The following is a 22,189-nucleotide window of genomic DNA, read 5'->3' on the forward strand; positions in this document are numbered from 1 at the left end:
TTCTTTTTTTTTCTCTTGCTAACACCTCAATCTTGAAAAATCCAGAGGCTCAGAATTTTCTTATGTGTAAATTAATTTTCATAAGCAAAATCAGCCAAAACATAATGGTGGAAACAGAGGATTCTGTAAATCTGGAAATAAAAACAGAATGATATACCAAAAGAAACACAATGGAATTAGTGTAAGGAATTTGTGTGGATCTAACACAGCAGATTCAGATCAAGCATTTATACCAAAAACAAGAAACAAATAAGCCAAAAAAAGTACTACTAAGATTTGATGACAAATATGGAAACACAAGACTTGACAAAACTTATAGATTCATAAAATAAAATGACTCAAGCATTAATATGAACCGAATGAAAATTGCAATCAAGACTCAAATGCCTAAAAATAAAAACAGCAACACAAAATATCAAGAATCCTACACAAAATTGAAAGAAGATGTTCAAGCACAATTTGAACAAAAACTACCGATTGAATTGAATAGAAAAGCATTCAAATCATATTAAAAACAGATAAAACAACAAGACAACTTGGAAACAAGATGAACAACTAGGAAATAAAAAGAACTCAAAAGAAAAGACACAAAGAGATACTCATCTTTGAAGAACCATAGCTCTGATACCAAATGATGGCATTCCTATGAGCTCTTCTTGGATTTTTGTTGATGATGGTGCGGAAGCTTAATGGATGAGAGTGGAACAAGGTCCTCCTAAGAGGTGTGGTGACCTTGAGGGTGCATGAGAGGTAGTGAAGGTTGGAGTGGTTCGGCCATCTCCATTTGGGGGTGAGGTTTGAAGACTAAAAACCTAATTCTAGAGAGAATTTGGCAAGGGAGTAATTTGAATGGCACTTGGGCAGCATTTCATTACTCAAAATAGTCTTGAAAATACAAGGTGTAGGCTCCTCCTTTTATAGGCTAAGGAGGACCATAATGCAACCCTAATGCTAATCAAAATGAAATGCAAATTACATCACATGGAGCACATGGAGCACATGGCCGACCATGTGGAGAAACATTCTAGAATGTGAGCAAATCTAGGGTAAATCACATCGAAACAAGTTTATGCTATTCACACTACACTAATACTAAGCTACCCCTAATGGGCCTTCATGTAGCATGTACAAGTTGCTTTCTCTCCCATCCATAGCTTGGCCCAAGTCTCACATCCGTAGCTTGGTCATGGACCTATTAATAGGTCCTAGACGGTCTACCCTTCCTTCTAGACGCTCTCCCTTTAGACGCTCTCCACCTTATGCTAGACGCTTTTCACTTTAGCCTAGATGCTCCTTCCTTTGGCCTAGACGCTATTGGTTTGGCTTTGGATGCGCATGTCTTGGCTCTTGTCTTTTTATATGAGGTTGTGCTTGGCCCTCTTCCATCAAGTTATATTTAATCTAAGTTATTCTATATGCAAGTTTGAGTTATAAAAGATTATTATGATGATTAAACCATGTTAGATAAGTTAGAACTAGGTAGTGTTGTTGATGGAAGAGGCCCAAACTCAGGCCCTAGTTCAAGCCTAACAACTAGGTCCATGGCAAAGAGGATTCAAGAAGATTGGGACTCTGTTATTGATTGCAGAGAAACTTTTCTTTATATGTTCAAAGAGGACCACAAGAAGTAAAGCCCAAGCCATGAGAGCTAGTTTCTTTATTTGTAATTTCAGTAAAATAGGGTTCCTTTAGCATAATGGGGGAGGTGTGCTTATCATTGTAGATTGAGTAAAGCCTTTTAGGGTAAGAAGTTAACCTAGCTTCTAGAACTTTGATCCTAGGCTGCGACATTGACTTTAGTCAAAACCCTAGAAGCTGCTCTTTTGTCTATTCCCCATCCTACCCTTACTCCTTGTTCTCCAAGGCACTTGCACCCATATAATAGTGTGCTTGACTCATGTTTTGTAAGATCAATTTTATGAGTAAAATGCTGCCAAATATTGCAAGCTTCTACTCCCTTGTCTAGTCTCTCTAGGTTAGACACTTTGATCTTCACCTCCACCTTTCTCCAAGTGATATGGCCCAACCAATCACTCTTCATACCTTTCATGCACCTACAAGAAACTCATAGCTCTATATGATTCCTCCTTGATCCATCACATCCATTGCTTCCTGATGGATTTGTGTCTTCTTCTTTGCGGTTTTTGAGTGAATTTGCGGAAGCTCCATGGATTGATGGTGGAACAAGGATCTCACGTAGAGAGCTAGACTCCTTGAAGGTGCATGCTAAGTATGAAGAGTGAGTGGTGAGGCCATCTCACTTGGAAGGTGAAAGTTTCGGAAGATTAAGAGCCTATTCCTAAGAGGTTTTAGGCAAAGAGTGAGAATGACACAAAATTGGCAGCATTTCACTAATGAATTAATCTTGAAAATACAAGAGGTAGGCTCCTCCTTTTATAGCCAAGGAGGACCGAAAATGGCCAAGGCAAATGGTGGGAAATTCAAATCCTAGTGGTTTGAAAGTTGGCGCCTAATTGTAGCTCACATGGCAAGTGTGACAAGGTGTGCTTCATGTGATGCAATTAGGTCTAAATGACCGACCGTAGTTAGATTAGGTGTTTCTAGAAACCCTAATCTAACTTAGGTTGGTTTTTAGATGCCTACATTCAACCTAATTACAATTTAAACAAAATTACAAAAGAAATTTCTATGCAAGAAATGTAAAAACTATTCTACACTAGAGTTTATGACATGTAGAATGTGTCCTCTTGACCCCTCTTTGACCATAACTCTAGTGGTTGCATCAATTTGACATTTTGGTGGCCTTTCAATGGATTGGTGTTGGGGCCTCTTCCATCATCCCCTCCCTCTTGAAAAGTATTTGTCCTCAAATCCAAGGCTTCGTCCTCGTCATTAGTAGGGGGATGTATGTGGCTGGATGGTGTTCATCATCTCCTCCTTCTTGAGAAAATCTATCCTCAGATCCACAGGGTCAATCTCGGATAGCAGCCTCTTGCTTTGACAACTATGCTCGTCCTCCCGGATCAAACGTCCATCTATGGGAATAATCAAACAAAGCAAATGAGTTAGGTGAAGCAGTTGTATAAAAATCAGCTTTATGAAGTTGTCATTCCTCTTGTTTTTCTATTGTTTTTGACAACTTCTCATAATATTTCTCTATTTTTTGTTGTACTTGTTCTTGAATCCTCTCATGCATTTTTTTAACAAATTCTGCTTTTGTAACTCCTTCCTTATGCACAAAGATATGTGGATTAGGAAGGGGTAATAAATCTAAAGAAGTAAGAGGATCAAACCCATATACAACTTCAAATGAAGAAATATTAGTAGTCTTGTGAACTACTTTATTGTTTGCATAATTATCCCTAGAGTTGTGATTGTCTCTCATGATTACTCTAAGCATAGTAGAAAGAATTATATTTTCAACTTCATTTTGGCCATTCGTTTGAGGATGATAAGAAATTGAAAAGTTCAACTTAGTTCCAAGTTTTTCCAAAAGAATCTCAAAAAATGGTTTTCACATTTTGGTTCTTCATTTAACTATGCTTGGAGATAAACCATAAAGTCTTATCACTTCTCTAAAGAAGAGCTTATCCATAACCATAAAATTAGATTCAAACCCTTTTGTTGTCCTAGGAAGTTCTAATATAAAATCTATGCTTATGTCTTGCCATGGAGCACTTGTAAAGGGTGAATGAGCATAGAGTTCATGAGACATTGCCTTAGAGTTAGTTTTAAAATAAGAAATGCATCTAGGGTAATGTCTTTGAACATCTTTTCTCATGGGTGACCAAAAGAATTTTCCTTTAAAAAGCTCTAGAGTTTTATCAACTCTAAATTGGCCCATGAGTTTTCCTTCTTGAAGAATTTCTCTTTCATGTGTGAAGGTAGTCTCGTTGGTACGACCATTGATCATGAAAATTTTAACACTTTGCAATGGTCGTCTCAATAAGACATGACAAGTTTCTTTAGGTACTACCTCACATAAAGTTTATCTTTGTAGATGCCTATAGATAACTTGACCTTCACTTGGTGATATCTTAGTACATATGCAAAATAATCTACTACATTTTTATCTATGCAATCCTCTTTTAAGGATTCTTTTTTCACTATGCTTGCAAGTGTTCCTTTATGTACCGCCCTGGTAGTCGGGAGTGATGACGTGGCATCAAGCTACGGTATAGGCGTGTTGACGAGACGCCAGGTTGGCAGAAGGGGAGGAAGTCGGGGGGCTCGTGAAGTCGCCAGTTATTAAGTTGGCGTGCTCCGATCTCCAGCACACCAGAACCGGCGGTCACCGGGTTAAAGATGAAGTCGCCAGATGTAAACTCAGGCGACCAAGTGATTAGAGATCGCCGGAGCAAGCACATCGCCGAAGATGAAGGTGGTGCAGATTATGAAGGCGGCCGGCGAGACCACAGGGAAGGTGTGTACGAAGACACCCTAGCTCGCCAATCCAGTAGAGATCGCACTCCAGGACAGCTATGCACTGAGTAGTATCATGCATAAGTAACTTAGCCAAAGGAGAGTCAGAAGCAGCGCCCAAGTCAAGGAGGCTCCAGATGATGGCACGTGTACGACTGGATGCGAGCCACGTGTCCAGGTGTGTAACTGCCAGGAGAAAGAAAGTGCCCAGGTATATAAGGGTTTCCCAACGAACTTCTAAGGTACGCACGTTCAGATTGTCTTCTTTACGCTTGCGAGTTCTTGAATATACTGAGAGAGAACTGGTTCACGGTTCCTTGAGAGTTCTTGAGTGTTACTCTTAGTATTTGGTGGTTCGGTCACTGACTTGGGCGTTGGAGTGCGATCGGCCGCAGCGGCGCCGCTATGTTCTTTTGCAGGTTCTTGAGGTGGATCGTGACGAAGGACGGAGGTTGAAGCGGCGCACACGTCGATCCAAGTTTGACGAGGCCAGCTTCAACGTTCTGGTCAACAGGCAGGATCATCAGGCGCCCACCGTGGGGCCGTGTAAAACCTGTTCCCATCCACAGCGTGAGTTCTTGGAGGTTCTTGTAGTTTTCTGTGTGGTTGTGTGCTGGTGCAACCATTGTTCGCTGTTCATCTGAATTTTGTTCGGTATTTTCGTGCTTTCCACCGTTCGTTTGGATTTTTGTTCGGTGAGGTGAAGTTTTCTGCTGATTGCACGAGTTTTGTTCGGTGAGATTTGAGTTCTTTGGCTTGTTTGGTTTTTCGTGGAAGAAGCGGTGGTTTCTGGTGGAGTCGCAGGTTTCTGTGGAGAGTTTTCTATGTTCTTGAGTTTTCTTTCGGAGTTTCGCGCAGTTTTGACCGATTGATCGCCGAATCGATCGTCGCTGAAGGAAGTGTTGTTCGTTGCACTCTGTGATTCGTCAAGTTTCATGAGAAAAATGAGAAGCAACCGTTCAAGTCCAGTTGCGCCCGTTGCTGCTGAAGGCGCCGGCGCCATGACCATGGTGCAGATGGTGGAGATTATGCGTTCGTTGCAGGCAACTGTAGAAGCCTCGCGTATAGAGCAGGCGAGAATGCATGAGGACCTGGTCGCCTCTCGGGCCAGGAATGATGAGCTTAGCAAAGTGACTGAAGAGCTGCGTCAAGCTCTTCAGGAGCAGCGAGGGTGTCCTATTGCTGAAGAGGTCGCGCCGTCAACGCCGCCTCGTGTTTTTCCTATGCCCTTCGCTCAGGCGATTACTGACACGCCTATTCCTGCGAGTGTGGTACCTGTTAAGGCTGTTTTTACAGGCGTGGAGGATCCTGAGGCTCATCTCACCACGTTCCATACGCAGATGATGCTGTCAGGAGGATCAGACGCCGTGTACTGCAAGATGTTCGTGAGCACACTCCAGGGAACGGCGCTGGAATGGTTTGTGAGCCTGCCTACAGGTCACATAACCAACTTCCAACAGTTTTCTAAGATTTTCGTCGAGCAGTACATTGTGAATAAGGCACCGCCCAGGGTGTCTTACGATTTGTTTGATATAAGGCAATATCAGGGAGAGTCCCTCAGGGACTACTTGAATCGCTTTGGGGCGCAGATGGTCAGATCGCCGGCCAAAGATGAGGAAATGCTGGTCTACGCATTTAAGAAGGGCGTGCTGCCGGGACCATTCTGCGAGGCATTGATCAGGGCTCACCCCGCCACGTTTGCTGATGTTAGGCGACTTGCGGTGGCCCACATCGCCGACGAGAGTGAAGTCGCCGAGAAGAGAGGAAGCGTGGCTCCCGCTAGGCCACGCGCCCAGACCAGGATCCAGCCACAGAGGGTGCTGGAGACAGCGGCGGCCAGAAGGGATCAGAGGACTCGCCATCCTTATGATCCAAGGAAGAACAAGGGCAGGAGCCAAGGACGCCCGCAACCAGCACGCCGGGAATACAATCGCCCGCCTAAGCACAAGTTTGTCATGGGATTGGCGGACCTGATCGCCATTCCCAACATTTCAGCTAGGTTGAAAGCGCCCGAGAAGGTAGGCGACAAGGTGCTGGGACCAAAGCCAAACGCCTGGTGTGAGTTTCACCAGGGCTTTGGCCACACTGTGGATTCGTGCTTGGCTTTAGGATACCAGCTCGACGATCTGGTTAAGAGCGGGTTCCTAAATGACTATTTGCTGGATAGAAGGACGGGGGGCGCGTCAAGCTCCCAACCAGCAGGTGGAGAGGCTCAGCAGCACGAGATGCCTACGCACGGGGAAATCCACACCATTGCAGGGGGTTTCTCAGGGGGTGGATGCACCGCATCACAGAGGAAGAGGTATGCGAGGTCTGTGATGACGGTGGATATGTTTGAAGACCACTCGCCGGATGTGGACATTACGTTCACCAAGCAAGATCTTCGGGACGTTGTGCCTCATGACAACGATCCCATAGTCATCTCGTTGATCACGGCAGGAAGAAAGGTCCACAGGGTTCTGGTGGACCAAGGAAGCTCGGCAGACGTGATGTTCTGGCCGACTTTCACGCAGTTGGAGCTGCCCCTTGACCAGTTGAGGCCCTATGGAGGGTGTTTGTATGGTTTCGCTGGTGACCAGGTGGAGGTCAGGGGGTACATTGAGTTGAGGACTACGTTTACAGATGAGGCGGGTTCGAGAACAGAAAAAATCAAATACCTTGTCGTGAACGCTCCTTCAGCATACAACATTCTGTTGGGAAGGCCCACGCTCAACAGAATAGGCGCCATACCATCAACCCGGCACATGAAGGTGAAGTTGCCGTCTATGGAGGGGGTGGTGATCACCATCAAATCTGACCAGAAAGAAGCGAAGAAGTGCTATGAGAATAGCCTGAAAAACAAAAGGTCTGTGAGTTACGTGACAACCACCCCGCCTCCTGGTGTGAAGCCCAGATCGACGGTGATGGAAGAGACCGCCGGAAGAGACGTGGAGATGGTGGATGCTGAGCTGGGAGAGGGGAACGCCGGTCTGGAGGAAGAAGAGGCGAGGAATCGCCCTGAGGAAGCGAGAGAGCTGGGAATCGCCAGGGCGGTGATCGCCAGAGAGACCAGGCCAAAACCTGTCGAGCAGTGGCTCGAGAGAGAGACCGGGGGAAAGATCTTCAAGCTGGGAAGATCCCTGGGGGTCGAGCTCCAGGACCAGATCGCCAAGGTGATAGAACGACATCTGGATGCATTTGCATGGTCCGCTTCGGACATGCCCGGGATCGATCCCGACTTCTTGTGCCATCATTTGGCGATGGACAGCTCGGTGAGACCAGTACGACAGAGGAGAAGGAAGTTCAATGAGGAGAGGAGGTAGGCGATCAGAGACGAAACACAGAAACTCCTTGCCGCAGGCCATATCAGGGAGGTGCAGTACCCTGATTGGCTGGCCAATGTCGTGCTGGTGAAGAAGAGTAATGGGAAATGGCGCATGTGCGTCGATTTCACTGATCTGAATAAGGCTTGTCCAAAGGACTCATATCCTTTACCAAGCATAGATGCCCTGGTGGATAGTGCTGCAGGGTGTAAGTTGTTGAGTTTCCTGGATGCCTTCTCGGGGTATAACCAGATCAAGATGCATCCCATGGATGAAGAGAAGACTGCCTTCATGACCGAGAGATCGTGCTACTGCTACAAGGTGATGCCGTTTGGGCTGAAGAATGCGGGGGCCACGTACTAGAGGTTGATGGATCGAGTACTTGCACCGATGCTGGGAAGGAATGTGCAAGCGTATGTGGATGACATGGTCGTCACCTCGCCAGAGAAAAGCAAGCACGTTGCGGACTTGGAGGAGTTGTTCATGACGATCGCCAAGTTCAGGTTGAAGCTGAATCCAGAGAAATGCATCTTTGGCGTGGAGGCTGGAAAGTTTTTGGGTTTCCTCTTAACTGAAAGAGGAATAGAGGCCAACCCGGATAAGTGTGCCGCCATCTTGGCGATGAGGAGCCCGGTCACTGTGAAGGAAGTACAACAGCTCACAGGTCAGATGGCCGCCCTGTCTCGCTTCGTGTCAGCTAGCGGAGAGAAGGGCCATCCCTATTTCCAGTGTTTGAGGCGCAATAACAAGTTTGCCTGGACGAAGGAGTGTGAGGAAGCCTTCGTCAAGCTTAAGGAGTATCTGGCGAGCACGCCGGTTTTGTGCAAACCGCTGGTGGGAACCCCTCTCAGGTTGTATTTTGCCGTAACTGAGAGGGCGGTGAGTGCGGTGCTCGCCCAGGACCAAGATCAGGCTCAGAGGCCTATTTATTTTGTTAGTAAGGTGCTGCAGGGCCCCGAAACGAGATATCAGGCCCTGGAGAAGGCTGCGTTGGCTGTGGTATTTTCGGCGAGGAGGTTGCGCCACTATTTCCATAGCTTCACGATACTGGTAATGACTGACTTGCCCATCCAGAAGGTCTTGAAGAAGCCTGACGTTGCTGGGAGGATGGTGAAGTGGGCGGTGGAGCTGTCGGAGTTTGATATTAAGTATGAGCCCCGAGGCCCGATTAAGGGGCAGATCTTCGCAGATTTCGTGGTCGAGCTCTCATCTGAGGCGACACGAGTTGAAGGGGATGACTTCCGTTGGGTGCTTTCAGTGGACGGATCGTCGAACCAGCAGGGTAGTGGTGCTGGAGTCATCTTGGAGGGACCCAACGGCGTGCTGATCGAACAATCTTTGAGGTTTGCCTTCAAAGCCAGCAAATATCAAGCAGAATATGAGGCGATGATCGTCGGGATCTTGCTGGCTAAAGAGATGGGAGCCAGGGTGTTGATGGCAAAGAGTGACTCGCTGCTAGTCACGGGGCAAGTAACAGGCGAGTTCCAGGATAAAGATCCACAAATGGCGGCTTACCTGGAGTATGTACAGGAGTTGAAGAGTTCCTTCGCCTCCTTTGAAGTGGTGTATGTGCCCAGAGAGCAGAATGCCCGAGCTGACTTGCTAGCCAAGCTTGCCAGTTCAGGCAAGGGGGGTAGGCAGAGGACGGTGATTCAAGAAACTCTGAAGACGCCGAGAGCATTTGTAGCAGATGACCTGGTCCTTCAGATAAGCAAGTCGACGGAGAAAGCGGCGAGGAGTCACAAATCCTTGACTCAAGAGACCTTGAGATCGCCGAGGATAAGAGCATGTCGGGGAGAGAAGGTGAACATGACGCAGGTCTGCGCTACCCATGAGCCAGACACCTGGATAACACAGTACAAGCGGTGCCTGGCAGATGGCCTTCTCCCGCTGGATCCGACAGAGGCTAGGAAGATAAAGAAGAATTCTAGCAAGTTCACATTGATTGATGGCGAGTTGTACAGGTTTGGGTTCACTCACCCACTCCTGGAGTGCGTGCACGGAGAAAAATGTACGAGAATTATGGCAGAGCTCCATGAAGGGATATGCGGAAGCCACGTCGGGGGTCGAGCTCTGGCCGCAAGGACTCTCCGTGCAGGTTACTACTGGCCAACGATGAGAGAAGATTGCAAGAGGTATGCGCAGTGCTGCAAGCAATGCCAGCAGCACGCCGATTGGCACAAGGCGCCTCCCGAGGAGTTGAAGTCGATCTACAGCCCTTGGCCGTTTCATACATGGGGAATCGACATCCTGGGACCATTCCCGCTGGCGATCAGGCAGATGAAGTACTTGGTGGTGGCGATTGAGTATTTCACCAAGTGGATTGAAGCAGAACCAGTGGCCCAGATCACCGCACACAAGATCGAAGGTTTCGTGTGGAAGAACATTGTGTGCCGGTTTGGTGTGCCCAAGCGCCTGGTGTCGGACAATGGGACTCAGTTTGCAAGTCACTTGTTGAAGAAGCTGTGCGAAGGGGTGGGAATTCAGCAAGTGTTTGCATCCGTCGAGCACCCTCAGACGAATGGCCAAGTAGAGTCAGCCAATCGGGTGTTGCTAAGAGGTTTGAAGAGAAGGCTAGAAAAAGCCAAAGGAAGTTGGGCTGAGGAGGTGCCCCGTATAGTCTGGGCGTACCACACCACAGAGCAGTTAGGAACCCACGAGACCCCGTTCAGTTTGGTCTATGGGTACGACGCAATGATTCCAGTGGAGATCCAGGAGAGCTCGCCGAGATTCCAAAACTTCGTGGAGGAAGACACGAATGAGGAGAGAAGGTTGAACTTGGATCTACTGGATGAGGTCAGGGAAGAGGCGAGATTAAAAGCTGAGGCGGTGAAGAGAAGGATTGAACGAAGATATAACTCGAAGGTGATGTCGAGACAGTTCAGAGAAGGCGACCTGGTGATGAGGAAAGCCCACCAGTACGAGATGGAGAATAAGCTGTCGCCCAAGTGGACGGGGCCGTTCAGAATAACCGAGGCGCTCGGGAACGGCGCCTACCGCTTAGAGACATTGGAAGGAGGGGCGATTCCTCGCACCTGGAACGCCACGCACCTCAAGTTATATTACAGTTGAGAACTTTGTAAGTAAAGACAAACACGAAGTTATATTACGATGTCTCTGTTAAAACAGTTTGAAGGGGGCACTCTTTTTTCCCTAAGGAGGGTTTTTAACGAGGCCACCCAATAAAGAAAAGTTTTCAAAGTTTAAGGTGTTTTAGATTGCATGCTTGCTGTTTTCCAAAGTTTTGAAGAAAGACCTTGTCACTTATATGTGATTTAAGGCAAGTTAAAGATATATTGCATGCTTTCTAAAAAGTTAAAGTCCCCATTGTCTATCGGCGATTGGCGGCATCAGTTAAAGTTAAAGTCCCCATTGTCTTTCGGCGATTGGCGGCATCAGTTAAAGCTAAAGTCCTCATCGTCTTTCGGCGATCGGAGGCACCAGTTAAAAGACCTCAACGCCCTCGCGCGTTCTGAGGCGAGATAAAGACCTCCTCGCCGTCGAGCGAGTGCAGGCGAGGAAGAGCGAAAAGTCCTCAGTGTTTCTGGGGGCGAGAAGATGTAACCCCTGGGGCAATGTAGAGGCACTAGTGAAAAAGTCCTCAGTGTTTCTGGGGGCGAGAAGATGTAACCCCTGGGGCAATGTAGAGGCGCCGACAAAAAGTCCTCAGTGTTTTTGGGGGAGAGGAGATGTAACCCCTGGGGCAATGTAGAGGCACGAGTTAAAGACCTTCTCGCCTATGAGCGAGTTCAGGCGAGTTAAAGACCTTCTCGCCGACGAGCGAGTTCAGGCAAGATAAAATCCTTCTCGTCTCGAACGAGTTCAGGTATGGTGTAAAGGGTGGAAGAAGTTTGGAGGGTGGCTAAGGTAGGTTCGAAGAGAACGCCTAGTCACCCGGTCTTTTGTTCTGAAGTTCAGGAAGGTAGAGAAGGATCCGAAAGGCGCCTCTACCCCCAGATAAAGGAACAATGGCCAAGTTGTGGAGGCAGGAAGAAGCTGATATCGCCAAGAGTCTTTGGCGACCAGGAAAAGTTCAAGCAATGGCGAGAAAGTTAAGACCCGTTTTGATAAGGCAGATCGGGTGAGCGATGTCTTAAGCCATTAGTTGAGTTGAAGTTTGTTATTTGAAGAGCGATCCTACGCTAAGGTTCATTGCCTTGAGATTACAAGTTGTTAGAGTGATTGTTATTCAAAAGTCAGCGATTCGAAGCAGTTAAGTATATAATCGCGCTTACGAAATCGCTAAGTTAATTTCTTGAAGAAAATTGTGCAAGCAAAGATAAAGCAGACAGAGAAGTTATAAGAAGAATACAAAGACCTTATCATGAAGTAAATATCAGTTCAAGGCACATGTACAGAAAAATAGAAAGTTTATTACAACCATATGTAAGGAGAAAGCATAAAGGTAGTGGATGGAGGGAATCAATCAGTCTTCAGCAGGAACAACCTTCCCGTCCACCACCTTGTTGTTAAGAGACACCATGGTAAGATCTAGATCGGGGAACAGGCAGGCGAACTGTTCCCGGGCGGCCTCGAATCCAGCAGCAAGAATCTGGGCAGAGCTCAAGTCAAGTTCTTCGATCTGTTTCTTCAGCCCCTCGTTCTGCTGCTTCAGCTCTTCAGCTTGTTTCTTAAGTTCTTCAACGGTTTCCCGAGCTTGAAGAAGGTCTTCAGCAACCTTCTTGGATTCTGCCTGCACCTGGCCCAGTTCAGCGGCGATCTTCCCGTTTTCTTTGGTGGCTTCAGTGAGCTTGACCATGGTGTCGTCTCTTTCTTTCTCCACCTTCCCCAAGAAGACCTCCCGATCGGCTGACCTTTTCTCGAGGTTCTTCACCTTGGCGGCGTCAGCTTTGATCAAGGCCTCCAGGTCAGCCACTTTGACGCGATAAGGTACTATCTTGCTCTCCAACTCAATCTTCTCTTGAGCCAAGAGCTGCACCTTATGGCGTAGATCGGTGGCCTCCTTGCGCGCCACCCGGAGCTCGGTGCTCATGGCATCTTCTACTCGGGAGTGTTCAATCTCGGCGAGTGTAAGATTGCAGGATAACCTCTCCGCCTCAATCCTTATGGTGCTATTCTCAGTTCAGAGTGCGAAAAGGTCATCCTGGAGCTTCCTGGTAGAGCTCTCCACAGCTTTAGAGATGATGGAGGGGAAATCCTCTGCCATCATCTTCAGTTTTGCTGAAAAGGGCTCCCATACCCTTTTGACCTCAAGAGAGAGGTTTGCTGGTGGAGGCACCGGGGGGGCTTGTTGTTGGTTTTCGCCGCCACCTTCTTGAGTTGGTTGCTCAGTGAGTGCTTCTTGGCGTGGTGGCGACGTCGGGGATTCGGTGATGAGGATGGGAGAGTTGTGAGCACCCTCATCCCCGACTGGAGCAGCCCCTGCGGTTGAAGCATTTGAAGGAGGATCCCCTCCCGCTGATACATAAGGCGTGGAGGCGCTCGGGGGGTTCTCCAAGAAGTTGGCTTCGGCGGCCTCAACCACAGGAGGTGCAGACGCCAATGGAATCACTTGGACTGGCGAGGCGGGAGCTGGTGGGGGAAGCAATGTTGGAGGCGGAGCTGGTGTGGATGGCGGTGTTGATGTTGGAAGTGGAGGTGGAGCTGATGGTGAAGAGGGCGCCACCCTCTTCCTCTTGGTGACGAGGCCATCTTCAGTCGCCTCGTCGTCTTCTTCTTCCTCCTCATGAACCACTTGAGGGGTTTTCCTCTTTGGTTTCCTGAGGATAAGTTTCTTGCGCTGGTTGGCGGGCTGGGCCTCGGAGGAAGTTGGGCCTCTGGGTGGCGATCTGCCCTGTGCAGCGGCGATCTCCACCACAGAGTTTGGCACGGTCTGGGAGCCCGATGCCAACCCGTGGGCTCGGGCGAGCGCCCTCAGCTCAGCAAGTTTGCCCTGGCCCAACATACGATCTGCATAATGCCAAGATACATGGGTTAGTTCAGAGAAGAAGGTAAACGCACAAGTCAGTGTGCAACAAAAGCAGATAAGTGGTGCAGAAAGTAAAACCAAAGTCTTGTGCACAACACACAAGATGCCCATAAACAGTTAGCAGAGGTAATGTCAAAGTAAAGACTTAAACGTTGAGGTGAGTTCTAACCTATGCGAACTTCGAGTTGATCTTCGAAGAACTCGAAGGAGATTAGCGTGGTGGTGAGGAAGGTAATGTTGGTGTCTGCCACACTCTTCCAGAAGAAGCATAGGTCCTTGTCCAAAGCACCCATGCTGTCTGGACTCCTTGGCCTCCTGAAGCTGCCTTTGGACTCTTTGTTCCCCTTGTTTACCCAATACAAGGGGAAACCGTCGAGCAGAGAAGCGTCCTTGTCATTGGGGCGCACCTGGACGAACTTGCCCTTCCAGTCTTTGTAGGATTGCTGGAAGATAGAGAGGATCGACCTCCCAGCAATCCCGTTCAAACTCACCCACAGGCGATCTCCTGGGTGCTTGGCTTCAAAAAGAAAGAGGAAGACGTCCACTGACGCTGGCAGCCCCAAGTGGTCGCACATGATCTGGAAGGCCCGCACGAACGCCCAGCTGTTGGGATGGAGCTGGGCTGCGGCGATGTCGAGCTCGGTAAGTAGCTCTCTTTCAAAGCGAGTGAAGGGAAACCTAAGTTTCACCTTCTTGAACAGGGTGGTATATATGAAGCAGAACAACCCGCCGGTGTTCCCTTTGTCGTCGACGCACACTGGCAAGTCGGGGGGGCAAGGTAGCACCATCATCTTCTCGTCGTGCTCCTTGTGGAACGACAGGTGAGGCTCGTCCCCTTTCTTCAATCGCAGAACTGCCCCAGCAGAGTTTACAGAAGATGTTTCCTTCAACAAAGTCGAGGTGGCCCATGGGTACAATTTTTTGAAGTCTGGGGAGGGAACGGAGGCTCCTCCGGCGACAGGGGGAGTGGCCTGAGCCAGGTTAGAGCGGGAGGGTGCAGGCCTCTCAGCCTGGGAAGAGGAAGCACCAGGTGCTCGCGGTTGGTTGTGTGCTTGAGATGAAGGGTTTCGAGACGAGGGAGGAGGATTTGGGGTGATCTTTGAGCAAGCCATCTGCAAAGGAAGAAGAAAAGAAAAGGTGATCAGGGTTCGCAGAGGCTGACTCGATCGTGAAAGAGGGGTGAAAAACGAACGAACGAAGGTTCGTTGTAACGAAGACGAAGCCCTAAGTTACGAGAAAGGAGAAACAGAGAAAACAGCCCACAACATATGCACCAGACAGTTAAAGGATGATGCAAATCGATTAAAATGCAGGAAAAACCAGCAGAAGAAGTAAAGGAAGTACCTTTTTATGATCGGAAAGGTGATGAAGGAAGTTGGTGATTCAGGAGGTTGAAGAACGTTGAGAGCTTTTGCAGAAGAAAGTTGAAGCGTCTGAGAATACGAAGAAAGTGATGGAACAGTGGAGCGAAATGGGTTTAAGGGTTTTTCGAATAAGTATGGGAAGCGCAAACGGCAATTGAAGGTAACCGTTGATAAAGCCACGTGTCGAGCGATGGGAGGAGTGTTTGGTGGAGCGTCAGGAAAGCAGAAAGTACAACCGCTTGGAATTCTGCGCCAGCGCCACGTAGATCGGTATTGACGTGACTCCTTTAGTCTTTTCGCTAGACAAGTCTTCGCTTAAGACTGAGGGGCTTGTGTACCGCCCTGGTAGTCGGGAGTGATGACGTGGCATCAAGCTACGGTATAGGCGTGTTGACGAGACGCCAGGTTGGCAGAAGGGAAGGAAGTCGGGGGGCTCGTGAAGTCGCCAGTTATTAAGTTGGCGTGCTCCGATCTCCAGCACACCAGAACCGGCGGTCACCGGGTTAAAGATGAAGTCGTCAGATGTAAACTCAGGCGACCAAGTGATTAGAGATCGCCGGAGCAAGCACATCGCCGAAGATGAAGGTGGTGCAGATTATGAAGGCGGCCGGCGAGACCACAGGGAAGGTGTGTACAAAGACACCCTAGCTCGCCAATCCAGTAGAGATCGCACTCCAGGACAGCTATGCACTGAGTAGTATCATGCATAAGTAACTTAGCCAAAGGAGAGTCAGAAGCAGCGCCCAAGTCAAGGAGGCTCCAGATGATGGCACGTGTACGACTGGATGCGAGCCACGTGTCCAGGTGTGTAACTGCCAGGAGAGAGAAAGTGCCCAGGTATATAAGGGTTTCCCAACGAACTTCTGAGGTACGCACGCTCAGATTGTCTTCTTTACGCTTGCGAGTTCTTGAATATACTGAGAGAGAACTGGTTCACGGTTCCTTGAGAGTTCTTGAGTGTTACTCTTAGTATTTGGTGGTTCGGTCACTGACTTGGGCGTTGGAGTGCGATCGGCCGCAGCGGCGCCGCTATGTTCTTTTGCAGGTTCTTGAGGTGGATCGTGACGAAGGACGGAGGTTGAAGCGGCGCACACATCGATCCAAGTTTGACGAGGCCAGCTTCAACGTTCTGGTCAACAGGCAGGATCACTTTACAAAAGATAAGGCTTTGAGGTTGTTCAACAAGAAACATATTTTCAAAGGTATTTTTAGATGGATTGTCTTGTTGAATGACTTTGTGGGAAGGAACACTCTTCTCCCACGCCTTTTGCTCTTTAAAGATTCTCTCTTTTTCTATTTTGATTTTTTTTTTCTCTTCATCCCTCTTTTGTTTCATTTGTACTTTATCTCTCACCACTTGTGAATGTGGTAAAGGATTAAGTATAAACTTCTTTTGATTATGGGTGAAGGTAATCTCATTGGTTAGACCATTGTGCATGGTTTTCTTGTCAAATTGCCAAGGTCTACCCAATAAGATGTGACAAGCTTCCATAGGAACTACATCACATAAAACATTGTCTTGGTAGTTACCTATAGAAAACTCGACTTTCACTTGTCTATCTACAGTTAGTTCCCCATCTTCATTTATCCATTGAAGCTTGTAAGATTTAGGATGAAGGACTACTTCTAGATTTAACTTTTCAACCAACCTAGTGCTACAACAATTGCAACATGAACCACCATCCACAATGAGAGAACATATGTTTTCTAAAACTTTGCATCTTGTGTGAAAGATGTTCTCTCTTTGTGTTTCTATGGTTACACTAGTTTGGTTGTTGAGGGTCCTTCTAATCATTAATAATTCCCCCTCTAAAGGATACACTCTCTCATCTTCTCCCCCTTCTTCTTTCTCACTAGGTTCTTCTTGACAACTAGTATACTCATTTATTCCTTTCAAAAACAAGGTTCTTTGGTTTGGACATTGAGCTTGCACATGTCCTCTTCCAAAGCATTTAAAGCATTTAACATCCCTAGTGCAAATGGGTGGAGTGAGCATATCTTTACCTATGGGTTTGGGAGTCTCTTTTGATTTTTCTTTGGATGTACTCTCCCTCTTAAAATCTCTTTTTGGATAGGAGTTAGAGTATGAACCTTCCTTACGACTTGAAGTTTTCCTTAAATTTTGTTGTTCAACTTTGATACATAAATGAACCAAGTCATTCAAGTCTTGATAAGGTAAGAGTTCAACTCTATCTCTTATCTAAAGATTTAGCCCACTTAAGAATCTAGCTATGGTGGTGGACTCATTCTCCCTAATGGAGGCTCTCATCATATATAGTTCCATCTTTTGCCTATACTCCTCTACACTCATGGTTCTTTGTTGGAGTCTTTGGAGCTTGTCCATCAACTCCCTATTATAATAGGAGGGTATATGGCGGCGTCTTAGGGCTCCCCTAAGATCATTCCAATATTCTATGGGAGGTTCCCTATGAAGACGCCTCTCTCTTTCTGTGGATGTCCACCAATACATAACATTCCCTTGAAAACTAAGAGTGGCTAAGGGTACTTTTCTCTCTTCACTTACTCTATGGCAAGCAAACAATTGTTCTACCTTCATCTCCCAATCTAAATAGACTTCTACGTTTTCTTTTCCATGGAAATGGGGTAGATCTACCCTAACCTCTCTTGGGCTCTCTTGTTCTCTTCTATCTCTTCTAGATCTCCTAGGGGGTGGTTGATAATATTCATTTATCCTAAGGCTTTCTTCCCCAAAAGAATCATGATTTTGAGAACTAGATGCATGTGAACGAATTTTTTTAGATTTTTGAGAGCTTTCATCCTTTTCTTTAGCCATTTTCAACTCCTTGATTTGGGCCTCATGCTCCAATTGTCTATATGAGAGTGATTGAAAGTCCTTGGCTAATTGTTTTATAAGAGATTTAATGGACTTTATATCACTTTCACTAGATTTAGAAGAATGAGTTGACATGACTAAAAATTTATGTTTAAAAGTATTTTACCTCAAAAAAGAAAAGGAAAGTAGTGAAGGTAACTTTCTAGGAAAGAGAAGTGAGTCACTAGGACTTCTTAAGTACCAAGTCTTTCCTTTCCAAAATCTATCCCTAAAAAACTTCACACAATTCTTTTTCTAAGTAAATTACTCAGATCACAATTAGGAATGAAAAGTCAATTTTTATGCAAAGGAAAACAATGCAAAGCAATTAAACAAACAAAGCAAATAAGCAATGCAAATCAAGTAATTAACGTAAAACAATTAACTAAGCAAAATTTAAAGATTGCTAACTACAAAGCTTTAAACTAAACAAATCCTAAGGTGAGGCTTCTAGACACTTGGAGCCATTGAAGACATACTCACCGTCTACACGTGATTAATCCACTAATTAATCAAGGTTAAATGTAATTACAACTCAAAGAAATACAAAGAAATTGAATTACACAAAATAAAATTCAGATTTCTATACTATGCACTCCTTAGCTTGTGGTTGATCTTCCTTGTTGTGTTCTAAAAAGTGTATGTGTTTGTATTTGTATTTGTATTTGCTGCAGCTCCTTACCTTAACCTCTTATGGTTAGCCAATTAAATTATTCAAAACAGTACCTACTAAGTAGATATAGACTCCCCACAAGGTTAATTCCACTTAACAAGCACCAATTGAATTTTATCCACCAACAATTTAGAGGTTAAGAAATGAAAGCAAGAAACAATTCAAATTTTAAAACAGGACAACAACAAATGGATTTGAATTATATGACACAACTTAGAAAGAGTTTTGAATAATATTGGACAATCAATAAAAATAGGCACTCAACAAAGGATGACACACAAAAGGAACCTAAAGAAAGGCACTAGAATTGATTAGAAAAACCAAAACAACACTACTAGAAAAAATTAGGTTCACAAAGCGTGACTTAAAATATTTATGCTGAGCTGGCTATTTTGAATTTGATTCTGAAATTTTAACCACAAACGATTCAAGGTCTTGGCAAACTTTTGGCGCTGGAATCACACCAAAAACATGCACCAAATAATTAGATAAATCTTTCAAAATTATTGTCCAACTACCGTATATTTTAGCGCCAGAATGCACACTTTTTTTTTGTTTTATTTATCATTTTTTCTCTATTTTGTCTTTTGTTTTGATTTTTTTTTCTGATTTTCTAATACATCAAACTGTATATATCCATATTTTCATTATTTTTCTTCAACGTATTTGAATTTCATAACAAAAACAGCCAGTACAGAATTTGAAAAACAGAGTAATCCTAATTCTGGAATTTAAAAACAGAATGAGAAACTTCAAAAAAACACAATGGAGTGGATGTATATGAATTTGTATGGATCTAACATACAAAAATGAACTCAAACTAAAAGAAAAATGCACCAAAGGATCAAAAAACACAGAATTATAAATCTGGACTCAAATCAAATCAAGATACCAAAATTAGCAACAAATTCAACACTACATGGAATTGATGACAAATTAGGAGAAACATGACTTAGACAAAACATAATAGGATTCAGAAATTAAAATGACTCAAGACACATCTAACGAACCGAATAGAATTGCAAACAAGACTCAAACAAAAATAAAATCAAAACAGCAACACAATTCTATATAGATTCCTACACAAATGTGAAAATTAGAAGCTCAAGAACAATTTGAACACAATGCACCGATTGAATTTCTTCAAACAACACCTAAATCAAATTAAAATGCAAAAAACAGCAAGACAACATGAAGAATTGAAGAACAACACGAAAACAAGAAGAACACAAACATAAAAATGAAAGAAGACACTTAGCTCTTGTAGAACCATAGCTCATGATACCAAATGATGGATTTGTGTCTTCTTCTTTGCGGTTTTTGAGTGAATTTGTGGAAGCTCCATGGATTGATGGTAGAACAAGGATCTCACGTAGAGAGCTGGACTCCTTGAAGGTGCATGCTAAGTATGAAGAGTGAGTGGTGAGACCATCTCACTTGGAAGGTGAAAGTTTCGGAAGATTAAGAGCCTATTCCTAAGAGGTTTTAGGCAAAGAGTGAGAATGGCAAAAAATTGGCAGCATTTCACTAATGAATTAATCTTGAAAATACATGAGGTAGGCTCCTCCTTTTATAACCAAGGAGGACCGGAAATGGCCAAGGCAAATGGTGGGAAATTCAAATCCTAATGGTTTGAAAGTTGGCGCCTAATTGTAGCTCACATGGCAAGTGTGACAAGGTGTGCTTCATGTGATGCAATTAGGTCTAAATGACCGACCTTAATTAGATTAGGTGTTTCTAGAAACCCTAATCTAACTTAGGTTGGTTTTTAGATGCCTACATTCAACCTAATTACAATTTAAACAAAATTACAAAAGAAATTTCTATGCAAGAAATGTAAAAACTATTCTACACTAGAGTTTATGACATGTAGAATGTGTCCTCTTGACCCCTCTTTGACCATAACTCTAGTGGTTGCCTCAATTTGACATTTTGGTGGCCTTTCAATGGATTGGTGTTGGGGCCTCTTCCATCACTTCCATCATCCTTTTCAAATCTCCAAGAAGAACAACCCATCATTTGGTATCTAGAGCTTTGGTTCTTAAAGAGAAAAGTGTTCTCTTCATTTTATTTTTGAGTTTTCTTCAAGTCCGTGTTGTTCATCTTGCCTTGATTGTCTTGCTGTTTTTTATGTCATTTTAATTGTGTTGTTGTTTTTAAATTGTTGTATGGTTTTATTTTGGTTCAAATTATTCTTGAGCTTCTAAACTATATTTAGGTTCCATTGAGTATTTTGTGTTGGCCGTTTTGTTTTTAATTTTATTTGAGTCTTATTGATGTTTTAATCGGTGAAAAATGTTTGTGGGTGAGTCTTTTTTATTTTTGAATTCATACAAGTTTTGTCAAAGTCATGTTCATCCTACAATGTCATAAATTCCTAGTGGTGCCTTTTATTGTTGATTTGGTTGCTTGATTTTGATTTTAAGTGCAGTTTATATTTCTGTTTTTGAAGCTTTGGTGCCTTTTATATTTTCATATTTGAGTTCATACTTGTGTGTTAGTTCCATACAAGTTCTTTTCCAATCATTTCCATTGTGTTTTTGAAGTTTCCTTGTTGTTTTCTAATTCCAGTTTAGGATTTTTCTGTTTTCACTGTTACTGTGCTCGCTGGAATCTTTCCCAAAAATTAATTATGTGGGTGAAAATTTCTTAAATTTTGGATTTGAGTAGTTTTATGTGTTGAGAAAAAGTGAAAAAAAATTACATTAAAATTCAAAATACAAAAAAAAAATGATAAATGAAATACGAACAGAGTGCAAAAATTCTGACTCTGAAAAAACGGTGATGCGGCAGTGATCTTGAAAACAATATTACAATTATTATTGTTTTGATGAAATTCCAACGCCTATTTTGAGATAAAACATTGAAGTTTATGTGGTTAAAATTTCAAGCTCAAATTTGAAGTATTTTGTCCAACATAAATTTGGGAAGTTGTGAAAAATTTACACAATTTTTTTGTAGTGTTGTTTTGGTTTTATTCATATATTCTAGTTCCACTCACTAGGATTCCACTTTGTGTGCTACCTTTTCTTGGGTACCTTAATTTTTTGCTTGTCAATTTTATTGAATACTCTTTCAATTCTTGTCAAATATCAACTCCATTTGCGTAGTCCTTGATTTTAAATTTGAGTTTTGTTGCTTTAAAACTTGCTTGACCTCTCTTTGGTGGAATTTACCTAAAAAGTGCTTTGATGAGTAGGGCAGCTAAAATTTCGTTTTGGTGAAAGATATATCACTAAAAGGGAGTTAGATTAAAGATTCAAGGATGAATAACCTAAGGAGACAAAGCAAGGGACAACAACAACCTCACTTGAAAAATACACAAATATACACAAAGGAGCTACAAGTGAAGGAGTGCATAGAATAGAACTTTAATTTTTGTGCATAAAAAAAATTGTTGACCTAATTTCATTGTATTTCTTTGAGTAGTAATTTGCAAGAACTTTGATTAATTATTGGATTAATACGCTTTAGTCTGTGAGTGTGTCTTCAAGGTTCCAAAGTGCCAAGAAGCCTCAGCTTAGGATTCAATTAGTTCACAAGCTTTCTAGATAAAAAATTTCATTTGTGTTTTATTGCTTTGCATAGTTTTCTTGCATAAAATTTTTGTTTTCATCTTTGATTGTGCTCTAAGTAAATTGCTTAGAGAAAGGTTTGTGAGAGTGTTGTGGCATAGTATCTGGCTAAGGAAAGGCTTGGTACTTA

The 22,189-nt window shown here is 44.3% G+C and overlaps 1 pseudogene; it reads right to left on the reverse strand.

The window, feature by feature from the left end:
- Positions 1 to 71: 71 nt before the first annotated feature.
- LOC150028727 (uncharacterized) lies at positions 72 to 17,907 on the reverse strand (annotated as a pseudogene).
- Positions 17,908 to 22,189: the final 4,282 nt, after the last annotated feature.

The sequence above is a fragment of the Phaseolus vulgaris genome, chromosome 3 (assembly GCF_051622355.1).
Source record: "Phaseolus vulgaris cultivar YP4 chromosome 3, ASM5162235v1, whole genome shotgun sequence".
Lineage (NCBI taxonomy): Eukaryota > Viridiplantae > Streptophyta > Magnoliopsida > Fabales > Fabaceae > Phaseolus > Phaseolus vulgaris.